Source organism: Montipora foliosa, chromosome 9 (genome assembly GCF_036669935.1).
Source record: "Montipora foliosa isolate CH-2021 chromosome 9, ASM3666993v2, whole genome shotgun sequence".
Taxonomy (NCBI): domain Eukaryota; kingdom Metazoa; phylum Cnidaria; class Anthozoa; order Scleractinia; family Acroporidae; genus Montipora; species Montipora foliosa.
Genome location: NC_090877.1, coordinates 37,227,892 through 37,237,891, shown reverse-complemented (window position 1 = coordinate 37,237,891; position 10,000 = coordinate 37,227,892). Strand labels below are relative to the sequence as shown.

The 10,000-nt window shown below is 40.8% G+C and overlaps 1 pseudogene; it reads right to left on the bottom strand.

Annotated features, from left to right (window-relative positions):
- Window positions 1-901: 901 nt before the first annotated feature.
- LOC137971001 (ATP-dependent DNA helicase Q1-like) overlaps window positions 902-10,000 on the bottom strand; it is a 16,444-nt pseudogene continuing 7,345 nt past the window's right edge.

Sequence of the window (10,000 nt, the reverse complement as noted above, 5' to 3'; positions counted from 1 at the left end):
ACAGGGCCGCAAAATTTTATGTCGCTTTTACACAAGCATGCGTTTATACGTTAAGTCATTCTAGAAGCTAGCATAAATTTCAATTTTCAGCGGGCTTCAGTTGTCAAAAATAAAAGAGCGCAAACACTCACACAAATACGAACACGTTATGACGTGTTTTATTCGTTGTTTAAAGCGAGTTTCAATCGAGTGTCGTAAAACCAAAACCAAAGTAATTACTTTGGCCAATCAAAAAGGACGGAGACAATCCAGTAAAACAATCAAAACTCGAAGTAATTACACGTGGCCGACACAAAGCTCAGGAAAATGTGCACGCGCGAGCCATGATTGGTTTTGGTTTCACTTCTGATTGGTTAACAAAATGGCGCGAGAACTTTGAACCAATCACCGAGTGAAGTAATCATAAACCAAAGCAATTATCTAATTACTTTCGACACTCAATTGAAAACCCCTCTTAACTCTTTTATCACAAATTGTTTTTATTCTACAGGCCCCAAAGCACATACGCCAGCGATTTCCTCAGAAAAGACGCAAGACTCAAATGTCCCCTGAGCGGCAACGTGATCGTAGCAGATGGCCACGGGGTTTCTCTGAAAATATGTCCCGCTTCTTCTTGTACCTGGAGAGACCGCGCATTGAGAGATGTCTATTTTGAGAAGCGGTAACACTAAGCAAGAAATGCCTTACCGAGAATGACTGCGTAACCCAAAACCAAACCAATTAAGACTTCTACTATGGTCTTTTCTCGTTTTTAATGACTGTGCGTACAGCAATTCGGAATTTCCATCCCGATTTTTCAGAAACAGAGGATTTTTGCCTCTCTGCATGGTCCCGTTCACGACATCGTCGCACGTTGTGCCTTCGGAAAGACATTTGTTTGATAATCGCGGATCACAATCGGTTTCAATGCTCAAGGACAACAAAATCGCACTGATTCACAATATAATGTTCCATTTGGTTATTTTCCATTAGCGCCTTCTTGCTGAAACAACGTGACACGCCCAAGCAGACTAGCTTATCTGAACTTCCAATACAAATTCTCAGTGGACTCAATCCAAAACAACGATTTCGCTAGCATCATCGCCATTTGAGTCATTGACATAAACTTGCTTTGTGGGCTTCATTCTTTTTGCACTGCTCGCAAAATCGTCATCTTCATTTTCGGCAGTAGTTTCTGACTGATTAGCCACCGACTTCCAAACCGTTTCCGTCAACGAGTAGTTGCTTGCATTATTTGCCGTTTTGGAATGCTGCACTTGATTCAATGAACGCTTGCTTTTCCTCTGTTTGGTCTAAAATACAGAGATTGAAAAAATAACAACGGTTTGTTGTAAGTTTCTTTTTTGAGCCAGGTTAGCTTAAAGCAAATTTAATTCATCACACCCCCCAAGAAGGGCAGAGGTTTAAAAAAAAAAAAAACAGGTTCCGGCGGTCCATCGCCACCAATAGGACCTCTTACCACAGGCTGCTTAGCACGTTTAGGTTCTGGCGCACTGCCGGATCACATTAGCCTATTTCACCATCACCAGCCCCGTTTGAGTCGCTTTTGTTTGAGCTTGCTCCCTCGTTTGTATTTGCGTTGCCCACAGAGCGAGCCAGCCTACCGGTAAGGTGTACCCTAGAAACCCTCCCCCCCCCCCTCACCACACGGTACCGGAACCATTTTCGTCAGAAAGTCGAAGTCGTGATGGTATAAGCGAGCGCTACACTGCGCGCTAAATTCACCATTTTGAATCGAACAATGCAAATTTCGCGCCAAAATAGTAACCGTATTCAAATCAATGCGGTTTCGCTGTTTACACGACAGATGAAGCCGTATCGGTTTGAAAACGCTCCACTTTTGGCAGCGTTTTCAAATCGACGCGATTTCGGCAACGGTCTCGCGATCAGTGTCGTGTAAACAGAAGGCGTAACCGCAAGAAAAACGATGCGGTTACTTATGAAACCGGGTTAGTGTAAACGCTGCCTCGTTAATAGCGCTGACAGCTTGAATTAATATCGTCATCCTCATTAAGCCGGCCTCTACTGAGCCGTACAAGCAGCAAGTTGTGCTGTGCAAACACACATACATATCGTTTTTCAACGTGTCAAGGAATAAGCGTGACCCCTTCAGAGATGGAAGGAATCCTAAACAACGGTGAAACAATCAGACAATGAGGCTCACTCCATGCCTGAGGACAACTGCAATTTTAGTGCAATTATCTCGATGACCAGGTGCGCAAAGCTTCAGGGGCACCGAATGAGCCAGTTTTCTGAAAATTCATCAAAATTTATCTTGGTCATAAAATGAACCAATAATCAGCCTCTTTGGAGCAATATCTGTTTCACACTCCCAGCAAAAACAAACCAGAAATTCCGTTCGCCAGCAGGGACTGGCGGAAGTTTTCCAGCCAGCAAGCATAAGAACAACAATTGAATACATCGTACGTCGCAAAATGGGCATGACAAATGCATTTCCCAGCAACTTCCCAGTACTTCTCTTCCGGCCAGCAAATACATGCGGAACACGTATTTTACGGTACACCTCCGTAGGGTGCCCCCTGCAGCTTTGCCGGTCTAACGGTGTAACGGTGTTGTTACGGAGAGAAGTTAAGGGGACATTTTTTTGTTTGAGTGGATGGCAGGCTGCCGCTTGCTCCAAGTGCAAGCAACTCTCGTAACCTAACTTTTCTCTCTCCTCTTGAGAACTCGCACAGTATCTGTAGATGATTGGCAAGCTCAAATCAAACAGGTCTCTTAAATTTTTGGCAAAACGCAAATTTTAGCTTAAATATTTGCCGTAAACTTGATACCAAATATCTCTAATTCTAGTTTCATTTTCCCGCGAAGCCAGACCTTTCAGCCAATCATAATTCATTATCACCCGTTGAATTGGCCTCTTTGGCTTGTACGTTTTGTTTTCTATTTCAGACAATGTGATGTTCCCAAGGGAATTTTCCTCTTGTGTTTTCATAAGTTATGCGTACATATACACGTGCATAAGACGACATTTGAAAGAAACTGTTCCCTAGAGTAACATCACGTGGTCTGAAATAGGAAAACAAAACGTACAAGTCAAAGAGGTCAATTAAAGGGGGCCGTGTCACGTTATTTTAGGATGTTTAGGAGAAGTCCTTAGTTGATCACGAGTTTAAAAGTCGAAAATGGTAATGTGGGATTCCTTTCCTGATAAAATTACCGCTACATCACAAACAAGATAATTCGGAACAAAAAAGACCTTTAAAAAAACGTCGGGCCGAGTTTTTTCAAGATTACCCAAATGCAATCCGTTTTAGTCTTGACCATTTGTGTCCATCCATGCTCAGTTCCCTTTCTTTTGCTGTAGAGTATTTCTTTTATGTTGTTCAGCATTCTACTTTTTAGTATTTTGGGGGAAATGAAATTACACCATTTTGCGTGACATAGCCCCTTTAAGTCTAAGAACGGACACTCAAGATGACCCCGGATACTCCACAACTGACACTTAAGGCGTCAGTCATGAGCATCCAAAAGTCTCTACTCAAGTGATTGATCTAGCATAGTTGAAAGTTGCGCCGCGATCCAAAGGGTCTCTCTAACGATATGTTTATATTGTTGCGACGGGGCATTTTCGCCCTCGAAAAAAACTCGGAAGAAAGCTTTGTCACAGGCCGCAGTAAACCAAGCTTGACTTACCGCTTTTAAAGCAGAACCTTCTCTAAAATCCATAAACAATCGCTTGCCAGCTTGTATTAGCCCAGCCTTAGGACCAGCCAACAGATAACTGATTGTAGCATAAGGGGTAAAATGAAAATCTTCCCGCAAGACTCCCTCCAATAACGCATTTACAACCACCCGCTCACAGTCTTCGCGCGACAGATCCGGGGCCTTCAGGTCACGCACACGCAGACTTGATTGTCCTTTGCCACACCAAGCGTCTACAAGTTTATTCGCCGTCACTCGCTCAGAAAGGGACGAAGCTTGCTCGAGAATTCGGAGAAGATCTTTGCAGTAGTTAGTTACATCACGCTGTTTATAATTAATTGAACCTGGTAAAAATACAAAAACAAATAATGAAAATAAATTAATTCTTGTAATAACATTTCGATAACTCAGTGTAATTTGGAGTTTGTGTACGTAGGCCAGTCCAGTGAGCAGTCTAAATTGAAGTACATTTACTAGCCTCCCATTTCGGAGCATTTCAGTTCTAATTTACAATGCTGTTTTTTGCGAGATTCTAGCCATATTACTCGTGCAATTTACAGTCAATTAACAAATTGATACACGCTACTGGCCAGAACAAGACAAGGCCAAAATACCGAGGACTACATTTTTTTCCCAAGTGAATGGATTCTTTAAGGTCCCACAAACTTTAATCACACGTACAAGGAAAGGTTACGTTTATACAAACGTTGGCCGTGTAGCACTTATATTTTAAACAGAGTTAACTGAATAGAGGGTAATGTGAAGTGCTAGATTTCGCCGTTCCTGGAGCGGCGGAGATCTAACCCGAAGGTCGTGGGTTCAATTCCCACCCTGGTCAGAGTTTTTCTCTGTCCTTGTGTGGCCCCATTTCCATCAGTAGGGCTAACGCTCACATGGTTCATATGGGATAGAAATCTAGCACTTCACATTACCCTCTATTCAGTTAACTCTGTTTAAAATATAAGTGCTACACGGCCAACGTTTGTATAACCGTAACCTTTCCTTGTACTTGTACATGTTCATTGCGGTGACTTTAACATCTTCAGTTCCCACGACCTGCTCCCGTCTGACCTTGTAGCTCAGTTGGTGGAGCGGCGGAGATCTAATCTCCTGTTCGACATACTATTGTACCACCTAGCCTACTCGTGTCAGAATTCGAGGTCTTGAGGGATCTAAATAACTTGTCATCAAACAAAGCTCCAGGTCCTGACGGGATTTCTAATCAAATATTCAAAGTGTTCGCCCCTGAGTTAGCACCTGTTATTCGTGCAATTTATAATCAGTCATTACAGGATTCATTTGTTCCAGGATCATTAAAACAGTCGATCGTAACACCAGTACCCAAGATTTCCCCGCCACAATAGATTGATAATGATCTCCGTCCAATCTCCCTTACTAATAGTATTGCAAAGATCCTGGAGGGATTTACGAACAGGAGGCTTCTACAACAGATAGGAGATAAGATTGATTCCAAACAATTTGCTAGGAAAGGTAATTCAACAACTCATGCCCTTGTTTACCTCCTACAAGCAATCCACGAGGCTCTTGACCGTGGAAATAATTGTTTTAGAATCTTCTTCTCGGATTTTTCTAAGGGTTTTGACTTAATTGACCATCAGATCCTTATGGACGAATTATCACTGCTTGGTGTGGACCCAGTGCTTTTCAGTTGGATAAGATCTTTTTTAACAAATAGAACTCAGGCCGTGCGCATCGGGAATGGCTTATCGGATTGGAAGCATACCCATGGAGGTATAGCCCAAGGGACCAAGATGGGTGTCACCTTTTTATCAGTTATGATAAATAGACTCCTAAAGGATTGGAATGTGAGAGCAAAATACGTTCATGATACCACAGTTGTAGAAATCCTGCCTCGCAATTCAATAAGCCTTCTCGATTTGGCTGTTAGGGACACACATTCATTTTGTACTGCCCATAAGATGAAGCTAAACCCTCGGAAGTGTAATGAAATGCTGATAAATTTTATGGAGTACCCGAACTCTGTAATTCCACCTATTTGTATTGGAAATCACCAGCTCGAACGTGTCTCATCTTTTAAATTACTTGGTGTTAAAATCAGAGACGATCTTAAATGGAATGACCACATAGACTATATTTATTGTAAGGCCGCCAAACGTTTATATACCCTAAGAGTGCTTAAAAGAGCTGGTGTAGCGAATAGCAATATTTTAAATATTTATAAGTCGTCTGTCAGATCTATTTTGGAATATGCCGTGGCTGCTTGGCAAGACCTCCCTGAATATTTGTCATCTAAATTAGAATCTATACAAAGGAGAGCCCTTAAGGTAATACTCCCGGGTGTTGGTTATAAGGAAGCCCTGACCATATCTGGCCTTCCAAGTCTAGAAGTCAGTCGAGAAACATTAAGTAGGAAGTTCATTGCGACGTGGAAACTCCGCCCTCAGCCTAATGTTTATAATGTTCCTTACAATCTTAGATCTGGAAGTGAAAAGTCCGTTCGCCAGGAGGCAAGAACCAAGAGAGCTAATGATTTTATAACTTTCAGATTTCTAGATTAATTATTATGTAAATTTTACATTAGTATATCTTAATTATTTTTAATAGTTTTGTAAATGATACCACTTGATAATTCAGTTTATACATAGTTCTAACTGCAAAGAGTGGATTAAACGAGATATATATAAGGTCGTGGGTTCAATTCCCACCCTGGTCAGAGTTTTTCTCTGTCCTTATGTGGGCCCATTTCCATCACTAGGGCTAACGCTCACACGGTTCATATGGAATAGAAATCTAGCACTTCACATTACACTCTATTCAGTTAACTCTGTTTAATCACACGTGTTCGGTTGATCAACAGAGGCAACCGCGACGTTGTTGACGCAACAACAACGTCACAGTTGCCTCTGTTGATCCCGGGAAGGCCTTTGTAGGGTGTTCATAAGAATTTCCACTGATGAATCCCGCCGCAGTTTATTCTTAAGGAGCAGCATTCGGGTGACACTTCGTGACGCTTATTGAAATCCGCGTGCATCTAATTACTTACAGTTCTGCACATGTCTGGAGAATTTAGCACACGAACAAGGCAACTCACCATCTGATTGGTCTGTGCATGTAGTTCTTTTACAATTGTCACACATTTCATGACATTCATCCGCGTTCCATCGCTCACCAAAATGACGTCCTATCAGAACGCGACGGCAAGTGTTACTATCCTGGCAGTAGGCTAACATCCCATAGAGATTCTCTAAACCTGTTGAAGGAGATGTTCCTGGTCAGTACAGTGATAAATACTGCGAAATCAATCGACACAAGCTAAGGGTATTACGAGGAATAAAACTCGAACGAGTTGTGGTACAGTAGGCGTGTTAAGTACTAAACTAGACAAAGGAGCCCTAACTACGGAGTGTGCATTTTTACAACTGGGTGTCTGCGCCAACACAGAAGAGCTAGCGGCTCTTTGGAGACAAAAAAAAAAACATCTAAGCAATACAAGCATATAAGCAAACACTGCGTTCTGGTTGTATATAAACCAAAACGCCAATGGTTATGGAAAAAATGGTAGATACATCGTCAAAATCCAAAGTTATCTGGAGTTGATACCAAAGGCGAAAATACAATTCTAAAACGTGAAAAATATATGTATAAAATACATGTATAATACTTAAAGCTGTCAAATATTATCGCCGTACGAAAAAAGTAAAATAATAAAAAAGAACTTACAAACATCAAAATGCTGAGATTGTCAAATAGAACGGCTTTCTCTATAGTGATCAGAAATAAACTGGGAAATTGCCACTTTTCATCTTAGCAATGAAACACAGCAACTGGCTCACGTGCGGATCAGATAAACATCCCATGCTTTCGCATGAATATCAAACGCAAAGCTAGGACACAAATAACAAACTAAGACTGAACTGCTAAATTTCATGCCAGTTTTCCTTTTCAACAGAGGGGGATTTTTCGACTGTTTCCGACTGATGTACTTTAAAGTCGCTTTCGTGCGTGAAGCTTTTCATAATATTGGAGACAATATTTGCCAGTCACTGAAGGCTTTGAACTTTGTACCATAGTTAATGCATGGAGATAGTTATGCACAACTCGACAAGTCTTTGTTTCATGCTTTTGTCTGACAGTATTTTTTGGCCTTGACGGTGCACAAAACACACCTTTTTTCGAGACGATAACCACTCAAATCTTTCGATTATATTATGCGCAACTGATTTCAGGGGCACCCAACGACCAATTTGTTGTAAAATGTATTATTATACCTCAGTTAATGAAAATAAATGTTATTAAGGCATTTTCAGGTGTTTTTCAGTGTTGCTGGGAAAACATTATCTGTTCCTTTTTCCCAGCAAGACACACAAGAAATTTCCCAGCCAGCTAGATAAAATTGGCTGGTTTCCCAGCCAGCTGATCAAATTTATTTCCCAGCCAGGAATTCCGCGCACTTTCAAATCCCTCGATCCGAAACGACCGAACAAAAGGGACAAAACCGGGACAAAACAGGTTTTTTTCCGCAAGCGCAATCACTCTGAGCAGCCGTTGTATATTTGTGACTACTCTCTGGGAGAGGGAAGGGGTTCTCTTTTTTTTTTTTTTTTTTTTTTTTTAGTCGTCCTCAGTCTTCAGAGTTTCTACAGCCAGCTCGGGTTGAAATGCTAAAAAAAGTCAGTAATTCCCAGGCAAAACCTCTATCAATAACAAAATTTCCCAGCCAGCTCATCGAAACACCTGTATTCTTGCCAGCCAGCAAGATTCCTCTGGGGAACAGATTATGTGAGGAACAGATTCGTTGGGTGCCCCTGTGATTTGCGAAACCGCGCGAAGCGAAAACAAAAGATTGTGCACTGCCACGGTCAATTCAACATCGATTGCGGCAACAATGTTGTCGCTTTTGAACGTTTTAAGGTTTCTTAACCAGTCCCTGGATTAACTAATAGTATGTTTCCACCTCAGCACTCCCAATCACCCCGGAATTAATGAGCGCTATTTATTCAACTAACTTATTTGTGCTTTATCATTGCCATGTCTCCACCAATGTTTTCACGTGACGTCACGGTTGCTATGGTGGTGTACCTAAACAATGGAACGGCGACCATGTTGATAGCTCCCCTACTTACTTTTTAAACCTTGACCAACTAACAATAGACTATATTTGTATTCTCAGTATTGGACTGGAACTAGCTTGCAATGGAGATATTAAAAGTAGTTTGAAAAGATTCTCCCGCATTAGCATCTACTACAAGCTAGTTCGAGTCCAATAGAGCGGTTTTCAATTGAGTGTCGAGAGTAATTAGTGAATTACTATGGTTTTGCATTACTTCACTCAGTGATTGGTTCAAAGTTTTCGCGCCATTTTTTCAACCAATCAGAAGTGAAACCAAAACCAATCGTGGCTCGCGCGTACACATTTTCGCGCGCTTTGTGTCGGCTACGTGTTATTACTTCGAGTTTTGATTGGTTTACTGGATTGTCTCCGTCCTTTTTGATTGGCCAAAGTAATTACTTTGGTTTTGGTTTTACGACACTCACTTGAAAACCGCTCTACTGAAAATACGAATATGGTCTATTTATCAATTCTTTGATTGCGCCGGACGTCACGGCGACCACGTTGATGGAAAGAACAATAGCGAAAAAGTCTTTTGGGAATTTGACTCTATTATTACGCAAAGCTTGAGCTACATTTTTATATCGTTTTGGTAACAACATGACCGTCTTGTCACGTGAGTGCAATGAAAGATTCCCTTCGAAGAAGGGATAATGCTCGAATCGCCAGCCATTTTATCTGTTCGCGGTGGCAATTCGATCTTTTAAATTTATCATTTCGCTTGAAAAAAAAAATGTTCTCGTGTTTAATTCCGAATTGCAAGAGCAGAAAAAAAATAATAAATAAATAAATTAAAAAATATATATATATATATCTACCGTAGAATGAAGAAATGAAACCCATCCCGTAAATTAACTGATTATTTATGTCGAATGAAAAACATGAAGAATAAAATAATATATACATATATATATATATTGGTACGCTATGCGTACATTTATCTACTGCAGAATTTAATTAGAACAAACCTTAATAAATCTAAAGTAAAGAATATCTTGATTGGAGGGAGTAAATTATGAATTATAAATAATAGCGTAAACAAGTAGTAATGTGATCTATGGTACTGCGTTTTTTTCATGTTTACGAACAATGGATCACGAGAGTAGGGACTAAAACCAAACATTCCTGTGATGACTATTTTCACTCTACTTCCAAACTTCGCATGTGGAGATTATTTGTACTATCGGCCCTATGATCTCAAATAGCCTTAGGAGAGTCAAGTATCTAAGTGTGAAAGAATATGGC